General features: G+C 49.5%; 1 long non-coding RNA gene across 1 annotated transcript; it reads right to left on the bottom strand.

Moving 5' to 3' along the window:
- Positions 1-373: 373 nt before the first annotated feature.
- On the bottom strand, positions 374-8,240 carry LOC144892697 (uncharacterized). Its single transcript, XR_013623912.1, has 2 exons — positions 7,551-8,240; positions 374-878 (listed from the first exon to the last, which is right to left on the bottom strand). It is a non-coding gene; the product is annotated as an uncharacterized LOC144892697 (long non-coding RNA).
- Positions 8,241-13,046: the final 4,806 nt, after the last annotated feature.

Genomic DNA, 13,046 nt, shown 5'->3' with positions numbered 1-13,046 from the left:
TTTTCAGGGTGAAGACACCGTCAGACCGACAGGTAAGCCGCAGCATTCTCCCCCAAACCCCCCTCCCCCCCCATAACCCCCCACCAACCCCCGCTCGTGTTTGATCTGCCACTGCATTGGAAACGCCTCATCTTACTATAATTCACCAAATGTCCGTCTGTCTGTTCGAAGGTACCGCAAAAACTGCTGAACCGATCGCAAAGATATTGTTATAGATCGCGGTTAGATGTTATAGACCGAGCGGTGGTTTAGAACCGCGACCTAACAAAACTCACCCGATTCACCCAGACTTTGGCCGTATCGCACCCCAGCTGCTCAATGAGGGAAAAGACGAAAACGACGCAATGCAAAGAGGAAAATGAAGACAAACAGGTTGGAAATACTACTAAATTTATTCCTACTATTTACACACAAGCAACAAAAAGCAATTCAGTTTATTTACAAGTACAAGACGCATGTGACACAGTGCAAATTTAGCTTATCTACAGACTTAACTTATTACCCAGGACAGAACAAACAAAGACGACTCACACGGGGAATGCCAGGGATGGCAGAAGGTGGATGGCTGGCGGGAGAGGAAAGGTCCAAGGGGGGTCTTGCAGCACAACCGGCGCGTTCAGCAGCCGCCGTTCCGTTTCGGCCCTGCTCCGAACCGCCGTTCAGGCCCCCTTTGGCGGTCGGGTGTCGCGGCTGCGGTGGCCTCCGTCCGCTGCGTTCCCAGGACTTGTCTCACTGGTCTGGTCCCTCAACCCTCAACTCTTTCTTGCTTCTCTCACTCCTCACCACCGACTTCTCTCTCTGGCAACCGACTGTGACCAACTCCTTGCAACTCTCTTTCTTCTTCTCTTCTCTTCTCATCTCATGCTCATCTCCAAGGCCTCTCTCTTAAAGCAGTCCCTTACAGTCGCTTTTATCACCTCCAGCGAAATCAAGCCGCCGACTCCGAGGGCACACCTACCGGGTCACTCACCGCGACCCTCGGGCTCCGCCCCGGACGACGACGGGCGGGCGCGCCCCTCCCCTCCTCTGACGAGGTGGAGACACGCCTTTCTTCCCTGACTCGAGCCTCGTGGTCAATGGCGGTTATTGGAGGGGAGGTGATTGGGAATCGAGGCTCAGCAATGACGAGAGGGGATGTAATATGGCAATCGAGGGTCGGCAATCACGAAAGGGGGGATGTGAAGGAAATGGGGATTTTTGGGGATGGGAATGGAAGGGGATCTATTCTCTTTCACTGGTGCAATGGAGTATTTCAATTAATGGGAGACACAGCCTTATCTTAAAACACAGAATAAGATATAACTATCGAACATGAATATCCTATGATTGGCTGACGTGTATGCTTGTGGACTATGGGACGCCCTTTTGATCTTACACAGCTCCGGAGGCAGGAGGCACAGCACAACAACAATAATAATAATCATACAGCACACAATAAAAAAATATATATGCAGTCCTCATATCCACAACACTGCACTCTCCTCCTCTTAGGCACGTCCCGGGCCTACAACTTTTAGCTTTAGCGTGACACGTAGGTGTAGTTCCCTCTATTTTTAACCTGACCCTGAGTGCGACAGTTTAAACATAAATAAATGTGTCCCGCTGCTCCATTGCACCCTGCCTAACAGACTTTCGCCCACAGTTAACCGAATTGCGGAATGGTCTTCAAACTATACACTGACGGTGGGGAGCATTATTTACAATGACTCTGCTTTTATTTACAAAACTAACCCAGGACCTGTAATTGTTCTTTCTGGGGGGAGGACAGTCTGCTCTGCATCAATGCACCATTAAAGCACCCAAAAACGCACCAATACACACCCAAGCACCAATCGGTGCAGTCCCCATTGTTCAATGAATAAAATAAAACCAACAAACCCAACCCTGCAGGTGTCTCTTGCTCTTCGGCTCCCTCTGCTGGTTATCATTATTTCTTCCAGTTGTTGTCATTTTCTTTGCTTTGCTTACTGGCGGCCTATTTTCAATAAAACTTGCACCCAATGTGTCCTTTTTATTTATTTATGGCCCACCAGGCCGACTATGTGTATGGTTCACCTGTGGGGCATTGGTGCCCTGTGGCCAAGGTCCGCTAGCAAGATTTCGGGCCCTCATGGCCGGTTCCAGCAGAGGGGCCATGCCCCAACCCATGGGGTCCATAAGTGGTGCTCGGCCACTGACATGTGGTCCATAATGTGGTGCATCGATGCAGACAGCTGGTTCTGGGAATTTCGGGCGCACAATGGCCGACCCACGCACGCTCCCCTCGGCGCCCAACGGCGCTCAGGTCCTCATGTGGGAGACAAAAAAAGGGGGGACAAGACAGATGAGCGAGGGGTAAGGTCTCAAGGGTACACATCAAAAAGGCAATGCAAGGCGAAATGCGTACGGAGGGCGAAGTGAGAAAGCTCGTCCCTACCGTACGTCACCCCCCTGTTACCTAGCCCACCCTTGCCCTTACCCCATATGTACAAAACCTACACATTACCAATTCGTCACTACTGTCACGTCTTCCCCATATTTCCCCTATATCAAATTCGTCTCCACAATCCCTCTACTTCAAAATTTGCCATCATCAATTCATCATCAATCCTCATAAGGAGGCAGAGATGGAACATCAAAGCACAATGTCACACCCACGTCATGATGCGTCTCACATTCCAAACATTTGCACAATAAAAAAATAATAAAACCTGGCATGGTGTGGAGTTACCTGTCACCTCCGGTGAGTGGGTGCAGATGGTGCGAGGAGATCCTCCATCCTAACTATCCTCTAAATGACTTTAACACACTTTACACTACCTGGGGTCTTTCTCCGGCCAAACCATTGGCCCTCTTACACTATGGGTTCTAAAAACCAATTCCCATTGGCCAAACTGTGGTGCTTTTCAATTTGGGGTCTCACTCCCCCGATTCATCTCCCGGTGCCCTCGCACAATTTCTGGGCCGCGACGTGTAGCTCTCCCAACAGGTCTACCCACCTGCACACCTCCACCACTGTAGTTGCCACCCGAGCTTACCTAGCTCCTCACCCTAACCTATCTAACTGGGGGCAGCCCCTCTCCTGGCTCTGTCACCCCATGGTGCCCTCTGGCACTGGGCTACCCGGGTCCGTCCTCCGGATCCTCGGGCCCCATCCACAACAACTACTACCGGCTCCCAGAGCCCACCTGCGGCCTCACCTGGCCGACATCCTCACAGTGGTGGAGTGCTCAAACAACTACACACACTAACAGGCTACACGCCCAGCCATTTCCACAACACTAATGCACCCATCCACAGACCATTCTTTCACCCGCACCACAGATGCCAATATCCAACCACAATTTACCTGTACCCTCTACCTAACACTTACACTACCCGCCCCGGGTATCCGTGATGGGGGTCCACTCTTCCCCCATTCACACCTTCGCACCATCCACTCCACTCCACAATTTCCACCATACTCACTCCACGACCATCCATTCCAATACTCCATACCATTTATTCCATACACCTGTCTTTCATTCACCTGTCGTTGCACACCTGTGCAATCTCACCTGGTGCCACCTGCACCCTCCTCCTCTTTCTGGACCAGTTGGTCAACGCAACACACATCACCATCACTCATTCATACACTGCTCCACACACCTGTTCAGTTGCACACCTGTGCAATCACACCTGTTCCATTCTCACCTGTTCAATCCTCACACACACGGCATCATCTCAGCTAACTTCTCCCCTCTGAAACTTGCGCTTCCCAGTCGTCCCTTTAAACTATTGCGCTCCCACGTCATTATCATCCATACTAATCTACCTGCGTCCCCACTACAGGTATCAGTCACTAACTAAACTTAACGTTACCTAATGTCAATCTTCGCTAGATCCCTACACACCATATCCTAACCCACCCGGGCTAGTTTTCACTGCCATACACCCCATAATCTAGTGCTCCTTTGCCCCCATCTGTGAGGGATGGTGGATTTGCCATCCCATCACATCGGGGGTCTCTCACTACCAATTTCGCTCGTCCAAATCCAACAATTCAAAAATTTTCCATTTACTGCCAATTCCATTCACTTTTCTAAATTTCGTTTTAAATCACTATCACTATCACCATCACCCGTCTACTTATTACATCCTCTCGGTGCGCCAATTCACATCACCCGTCTACTTATTACATCCTCTCGGTGCGCCAATTCACATCTACAGCCCGGCTTCGTACAGCCGAGCAATGAACGCGGGTCGTTTTGTGCCAGCGGCTGGATACGTCCCGCATTCGGGGCAGGGACGGAGGCTTACCCGGGCCGAGATCCCATGCACCACTTCGGCGTGGAGCCATCCAATGTCCCGATCTCGACCTGCCGGCACGTCTCAATAGAAAGTGGTCGCCATGACGACCCTTCCTATCGAGCTGCCCGCTCCGCCTTGTGGAGCCCGGACGCGGCCGCTCCACGCGAGGCCCAGCGTGGATCGCGCACGGCGGTCCTTTCGAACCCGCCGTGGCTCGGATCTCCGCTGGTTCTCGCGGCACGCGAAGCCCGGCACGCACCGAGGGCCCGATCCGGCTAAAAGTCGACCTAACCTTTAACCCGGTTACCGTCGACGCTTCACCTGCAGGCCTACATGCATACGCTACCTCTTTCTTGCTCATACATGCAGCCGTTCCCATTCTCCTCGTACCTTTTCTTTCACACCTCGGTACACTCATTCCGCTCACCGACTTGGTCACACACCTGACCACCGAACACTTTGGCACACATTCGTTGCTCGCACACCTCACCAATACACCTCTTCGCGCCCCTTTCTCGGTCACCTCCTTTGTGACAATCACAGGTGTGCTCTCACCCGCACACCCAACCACGTGTCTCACTACCAATTCCAGCGTGCATTCCCACTCACGCTCTACCATTCCAGGTGTGCATCCTTCTATTCCAGGTGTACATCCTCGCTCACCTGCCACAACCAACTCACGCTCCGTTTCACTCTCACTACTCTCACCTCCACTCTCGGTCGCGCACTCACCCTTACTCTTGACAGCATGCGCTTTCCCCATGCACCCGTCCGTTACACACCTTTCTCGCGCATCCTCCCGCGCACACTTCTTCGTTACTTCCTCCGTAACACTCACCACAGGCATGCATTCTCCCTTACTCTTGACAGCATGCGCTTTCCCCATGCACCCGTCCGTTACACACCTTTCTCGCGCATCCTCCCGCGCACACTTCTTCGTTACTTCCTCCGTAACACTCACCACAGGCATGCATTCTCCCTTACTCTTGACAGCATGCACTTTCCCCATGCACCCGTCCGTTACACACCTTTCTCGCGCATCCTCCCGCGCACACTTTTTCGTTACTTCCTCCGTAACACTCACCACACCGCGCTTCCCTGTGCTCCCTCGCACACGCGCTACGACCGGCTCACTCCTGACGGTACACTCACTCCTCGGCGTGCACTTTTTCCTCACACACCCCATGGTCGGACATTCTCGCACACCTCTTTTTTCGCACACCAGACCTGTCGCACACTTCACCAACGGCCTCTCACGAACACCCGGATCCAAACCAATCCCCAAGCCAACTGAAGCTTTCCTCACATCATATACATTGCCACTCACCTCCGTACCTTGTCTCCGCACCTCCTTTGCCACCTGCAAACTTTTTATTTGGTTAGTGAGCATCACATCATGATTTGAACACAGACCTTGTACATATTCCATGACTTCCTCCTTTATCTCCCTCTTAGTTTCTGTCCGTCCCTTCTTAATTTCACTCACCTCTTCTCCCACTTCCTCTAGTTTTTGTTTAACCTCTTTTATTTCTCGGTGCGTCCCCTCAAGTTCGTCCTCTAAGGCTACCGTGACCGTCTCTATGTGCATCCTCACCTGCCGGTCCTTTGTCTCCATTATCTCTGTCACCTCCTCCACCCTCATTGTCAGTTCCTCCCGTACCATCTGACATTGCCTCTGCGTCGCTATTAATTCGTTTTTAATTTCTTTTTGTGTCGCCTTTAACCCTCCTAGTACCGCAGTGTTCTTTTGAACCTGCTCCACTAACTTAGTTTGTCCCTCTGTCAGCTGCTCCACCTCCTCCGTCAGATCTTCTATTCCCCCCTGTAACTTTGCCGTATTATTTCTCACCTCTTTCTCTATACGCTTTTCGCCTCGCTTTACCTCCTCGCGCAGCCCCGAGACCTCCTCACTCACCCCTCGTCGTATTTCCTCCATCTGGTTCCCCATCTGTTCGATTTCCCGAGCGGATTGTTCCCCTATTTCCCGCAATTTGTCCTCCATCCTATTTTCTAACCCCATTAACCCATTTTTCACTCCCTCTATCTGATTCTCCTGGGCAGCCATTCTATTTTCTACCCCCTCTAACCCATGTCTCACCTCTTTTATCCCATTGTCTAACCCCTCAAAATTTTTGTCTACCTTCTCACCAGTACCCCTCGCTTCGTCCCTCATTACCCCCATCTTGCCCTCCAATCGCTCACCCTGAGCATCCATCCGGTTCCCCATTACCCCCAATTGGTTCCCCATTACCCCCAATTGCTCACTCTGAGCATCCATCCGGTTCCCCATTACCCCCAATTGCTCACTATTCTGGGCCATAAGGGCCTTCATTTGTATAAAAAAAAGGTTCAAATCCATTGGCATCTCCGGTTCGCCTACCGCGACCATGGGCGTGGCTAAATGTGGCGCCGCTGTAATCACGTGCGCTAGAGCGCCATTTTGTGCACCTGAAATTCCCGCAACCACATTGCCATTTTCCTCCTCCCTTTCTTCCCCGAAGTCCTGGGTTACTTCTAACCCCTCTATCTCTCCCACCGGCATCCCGTCGCCTTGGACAGCCATGGCGCGATTTCAAAATTCGGGCTCTTCCTTTAAAACAAAACAAAGTTCGGCAGCTCGTAATTTTGACCAAAATTTTTTTTCTAGATGTTTTAAAAATTTGGTTCGGGCCCCGAATCTCACTCCCAGACACCAATTGTTATAGATCGCGGTTAGATGTTATAGACCGAGCGGTGGTTTAGAACCGCGACCTAACAAAACTCACCCGATTCACCCAGACTTTGGCCGTATCGCACCCCAGCTGCTCAATGAGGGAAAAGACGAAAACGACGCAATGCAAAGAGGAAAATGAAGACAAACAGGTTGGAAATACTACTAAATTTATTCCTACTATTTACACACAAGCAACAAAAAGCAATTCAGTTTATTTACAAGTACAAGACGCATGTGACACAGTGCAAATTTAGCTTATCTACAGACTTAACTTATTACCCAGGACAGAACAAACAAAGACGACTCACACGGGGAATGCCAGGGATGGCAGAAGGTGGATGGCTGGCGGGAGAGGAAAGGTCCAAGGGGGGGTCTTGCAGCACAACCGGCGCGTTCAGCAGCCGCCGTTCCGTTTCGGCCCTGCTCCGAACCGCCGTTCAGGCCCCCTTTGGCGGTCGGGTGTCGCGGCTGCGGCGGCCTCCGTCCGCTGCGTTCCCAGGACTTGTCTCACTGGTCTGGTCCCTCAACCCTCAACTCTTTCTTGCTTCTCTCACTCCTCACCACCGACTTCTCTCTCTGGCAACCGACTGTGACCAACTCCTTGCAACTCTCTTTCTTCTTCTCTTCTCTTCTCATCTCATGCTCATCTCCAAGGCCTCTCTCTTAAAGCAGTCCCTTACAGTCGCTTTTATCACCTCCAGCGAAATCAAGCCGCCGACTCCGAGGGCACACCTACCGGGTCACTCACCGCGGCCCTGGTTGGTCGCGCGACCCTCGGGCTCCGCCCCGGACGACGACGGGCGGGCGCGCCCCTCCCCTCCTCTGACGAGGTGGAGACACGCCTTTCTTCCCTGACTCGAGCCTCGTGGTCAATGGCGGTTATTGGAGGGGAGGTGATTGGGAATCGAGGCTCAGCAATGACGAGAGGGGATGTAATATGGCAATCGAGGGTCGGCAATCACGAAAGGGGGGATGTGAAGGAAATGGGGATTTTTGGGGATGGGAATGGAAGGGGATCTATTCTCTTTCACTGGTGCAATGGAGTATTTCAATTAATGGGAGACACAGCCTTATCTTAAAACACAGAATAAGATATAACTATCGAACATGAATATCCTATGATTGGCTGACGTGTATGCTTGTGGAATATGGGACGCCCTTTTGATCTTACACAGCTCCGGAGGCAGGAGGCACAGCACAACAACAATAATAATAATCATACAGCACACAATAAAAAAATATATATGCAGTCCTCATATCCACAACAATATTTTGGGTGGGTAATCCTGGGACCCCTGGGAGTAAAGTAGACCATTTAGTTTTCCCAATTTCAGCTTTGGTCTCCAGCATTCTCAGGTTTGGACTCCCGGATAACATTCGCATAACGTTCGTTGTGTCGATGTTCTCATTGTGACGATGTTGTGGCGATGTATGTGTTCACGGTCGTGTTTGACGTGATGGTGTGAACGTAATTTCATAATGTTTTTCGTTTCGTAATCCTTTAATGAACGTTTAATGTTTAACGAACGTTTAATGCCCTTCGGTGTCCGGGGCCACACGCGCGCTACACTGGATGGGCCAGCGTGTACCTTGCTCTCGGGTAAACCGCTGAGCCCCATCCGTGATGGGGACTGGGGCTTGAGACAGTGTCCCATGAACGAGGAATTCCCAGTAAGCGCGAGTCATCAGCTCGCGTTGATTAAGTCCCTGCCCCTTGAACACACCGCCCGTCGCCGCACAAACATCACAATGAAACAATCACAATTCACATATTCGTGCAATTCGAGAAAAGGAACTTTTATCAGCAATGTCGTCTATCCTGAAGTTCTAAGCTGAAGAAGAGGTACAAAATCATTCAATTATTTTCCCTAAAGAAAAGCGTACAGTTGATATCACGATTTGAAACACGATGGAATAATATTTACCGATATGAACAGTGATGTGGCTTTTAATGAAATTCTAAATATACTGTTTTGATTTTGATGATTTACGTGTGATATGATTTGACGGATGTTTATATGAACTGGCAACGGTACCCGCCCTATGGGCGGGGCTTCAATTGGGAAGGCCAAATGAAAAGGAAAAAAAATATCGGAAATTGAAGGTTTTTTTTATTTTAAACGATTCATGTAAACATCCGTTGAATCATATCACACGCAAATCATCACAATCTAAACAGTATCTTTAGAATTTCAATAAAAGCCACATCACTGTTCATATCGGTAAATATTATTCCATAGTGTTTCAAATCGTGATCGACACACTATGATCGTGATGATCGTGATCGTGAATCGTGATCGATAATAGTGTTCACAATCGCTGTGTCATATGTACTCCCGATACGTGTACCAAATTCCCGATACGTGTAACTGTACCAAATCAACAGTTAAAAGGATTTTGAGCCGATAGCTGTTCCGGCCTTGGCAAGATCGATGGAGACTGCGTTTATTGTCCTCCGTCGCACCACGGAGCGAAAGGGGTACTATGGTTTTCCCCTCCTTCCGTGTGTCCGTCCGTGCGTGCGTATGTACATGCGTGCGTGCGTAGGCGAAGGACCGAATTCTAATTTGGTGTGTGGGTGCAACCCACGTCAAAATCCAAGATGGCCGCCGCCATTTATGTCTGACTCCATGTATGTCTGAACCTTGTGAGCGGAATATCTTGAAAAATAAGCGAAGTACCAACTTCTAATCTGGTGTGTGGGTGTATCTTGGCATAAGGAAGAACGCTATTGAAAATTGGGTGACCACGTCAAAATCCAAGATGGCCGCCGCCATGTATGTCTGAACCTTGTGAGCGGAATATCTTGAAAAATAAGCGAAGTACCAACTTCTAATCTGATGTGTGGGTGTATCTACACATAAGGGAGAACGCTATTAAAAATTGGGTCGCCACGTCAAAATCCAGGATGGCCGCCTTGTTATACTTTTAATGAAGTATACTGTCTCAAGCCCCAGTCCCCATCACAGATGGGGCTCAGCGGTTTACCCGAGCCTGACGGCGAAGGGCATGGTACACGCTGGCAAGTCCACTGTAGCGCGCGTGCGGCCCTCGACATCGAAGGGCATTAAACGTTCATTAAACATGAAACGTTCATTAAACATTAAACGTTCATTAAAGGATTACAAAATGAAAAACATTACGAAATTACGTTCACACCTTCACGTCAAACACTACCGTGAACACATACATCGTCACAACATCGTCACAATGAGAACATCATCACAATGAACATTACGCGAACGCGAATGTTATGTGGGAGTCCAAACCTGAGAATGCTGGAGACGAAAGCTGAAATTGGGAAAACTAAATACCCTATTTTACTCCCAGGGGTCCCAGGATTACGCACCCAAAATATCTTTGCGATCGGTTCAGCAGTTTTTACGGTTCCCTCCGAACAGACAGATGGACATTTGGTGAATTATAGTAAGATGCACCGACATAACAGAATTAAGCATTTCAATCAAAAAAGGAATTGTTGAATTCTTGTATCTCTGAGTCTCACACCGAGGTAGGTCAAGATGTTGAGCATTCCTGAGTTGCATATTATATCGAGACACGGATTGTCGGGTCGGAGGAAGAATGTCACGGTGACGATCACATTTTAAAAGACCAAGACCAAAACGCAAGAGAAGACAATTCCTGCGTTTGCTCAACAACTGGAAACCAGAATGACGAAGTTGTTGAGCATAGGACTGAATAGATGGGGACGCAATAAAACGATTGGGTTGAGCACAAACGCAATCCTCTCCATCTCTTTGCTGATGACTCCACTCTCTGCCGCTCCATTCCTCATCCCTCAGATTGGCAGGCAGGCTGCAGACTGCCGATCTGAGGGATGAAGAATGGAGCGACAGAGAGTAGAGTCATCAGCAAAGAGATACAGAGGATTTTCAAGAGAGTCAGAGAGATCATTGATGAAGACCAGAAAAAGCACAGGGCCCAGAACACTGCCTTGTGGAACTCCAGCCTGAACAGGAAGAGGAGATGAGAGAAACCCATTCAGGGCCACACGTTGACTACGACTAGAGAGGAAGTCCGCCAGCCATGCGTGGAGATTTCCATGGATACCAAAAGAGGAGAGTTTGGTGAGCAGAGCGGGGTGCCAGACCGTATCGAAGGCACGTGATATGTCAAGGGAGACTGCTCTAAATTCCTGTTTGGCATTGAGGACCTCCATCCATTGTTGAGAAAGCAGAAGCAGCATGTCCAGAGTAAAGTGTCCAGGTCTGAAACCAAATTGATGATCAGAGATCAAGCCATTGGAGAAGAGGAAAGATTTCATATCTGAAGCAATGATGGATTCTATGACTTTGCTGATAATTGGGAGAAGGCTGATTGGTCTGTAGTTGCTGGGATCTGTTTTTGCACCTTTTTTGTGCAAAGCGGTGATGTTGGCAGATTTCCAAGCAGATGGCAGATGACCTTGAGCAAAAGAGAGGGTGAAGAGAACAGAGAGAGGGAGTGAAAGAGCGGAAGAACAGGATTTTAGGACCCGTGGGCTGATGCCGTCAGGTCCAGTTGCAGAATCCGAGTCGAGGGTTGACAGAAACTTTTCCACCTTGTCAGGAGGAAAGGACACAGAGTCCAGGAGCAGCTGGGTACGACTAGGTACGGTGGGTACAGAGAGGGATGGGTTTGGGACACAAGATTTAGAGGCAAACACCGAATTGAGGCATTCAGCTTTTTCACGTGCGGAGTCAGCCGTGTGGCCATTTGAGGTGAGCGAGGGGATGGAGGGGGAACAAACACCAGAAACAGATTTGACCAGACGCCACCAGGATTTGGAAGAGGGAGACAGATAAGAGAGTTCGGTCCTGAGAACTCTGCTCTTACTATGTCTAACTCTGCTCTTACTATGTCTTTCCGAAAAGACCGACTGGACAACCCTCCCATCTACTTTCTGAAGAATCCTCTACAAGAAGTTCTGTCACTCAAGCTTTTGGGTCTCACTATCTGCCATGATCTTTCCTGAGAAAACCACATTTCCAAGCTGGCCTCCAAAGCCAGTCGCCGACTAGGCATCCTCCGTCGTGCGAAGTCCTTCCTTGGCACACTTGAGTTCCTCACCACTTACAAGGCTTTCATCCGCAGCTCAATGGAATACTGTTCTCCCCTCTGGGTCGGTGCTCCTGCCTCACACCTAGCTCGTCTTCACACTGTTGAAACCAAAGCTTTCAGAATTATTGGAATCTCCTGCGATGAAGCGAACTCCAAGGTCCTCTCACTTACTCACCACAGGCAGGTTGGTGGCCTTTCTGTGTTCTACCAACTCCTATCCGGCCTTGCTCCCCCAGCTCTGTCTGTGCTCTGTCCCCAAAATATTCCGACATGTCGCACAAGATCTACCAGCAACCCTCTTCTCATGAAACTGCCAAAATCAAGACTGAATCAAGACAAAATCAGGACTCTCTACTCACCTTCACTCATCTCCTCCCACCTCTGGAATAAATTCCCTCACTCTCGTCAATCCCACTCCTTCCTCCAGGTCTTTAAAACAGCTGTTCACCACCATCTCTTATCTTCCCCCATCCAAAACCTTGATCTTTACTACCCTCGTTAGGCCCCCCCCCCCCAAAAACATGTTTAGCGTCCTGCCTTTTTGAAAAAAAAGGAGGAGGAGGCACCTTTTTTTTTTTTTTTAAATGGCCGCCAGGCTCATTTTTCCCAAGATGGTCGCCTGCTTTTTTGTTTCTTTGGATTTGAAATACATGTAGAATGTTTGGGTCTTGACGATCTGTGTTGACAAAATACAACATGTACTGAGTAACATCTATCTATAATTCCAGTAATCTCTGTGTGAATGTCTGTGTGTCTGTGTGTTTGTCTGTGACCGCTGTTTCTCGACAACTACCGGTCCGATATACTTGAAACTTGCCAGGTATATTGCTGGGGACCGAGGATGTGCCTTTTCAAGGTTTCATATTAATCGGAGAAGTAGTTACCGAGCTATGGCGATTTCTTTACCAAACTCCGCAAGCCGTTCGCTTTGGAACCAAACCATTTCATGTAAATAGAGGGGGGGGGATTGTCACCGTACTCGCAAGCCGTTCGCTTTGGCTTT

Source organism: Myxine glutinosa, chromosome 6 (assembly GCF_964187855.1).
Source record: "Myxine glutinosa chromosome 6, kmMyxGlut1.1, whole genome shotgun sequence".
Classification (NCBI taxonomy): Eukaryota; Metazoa; Chordata; class Myxini; order Myxiniformes; family Myxinidae; genus Myxine; species Myxine glutinosa.
Note: the sequence above shows the minus strand (reverse complement) of the source record. Positions and strands in the feature narration are given on the sequence as shown.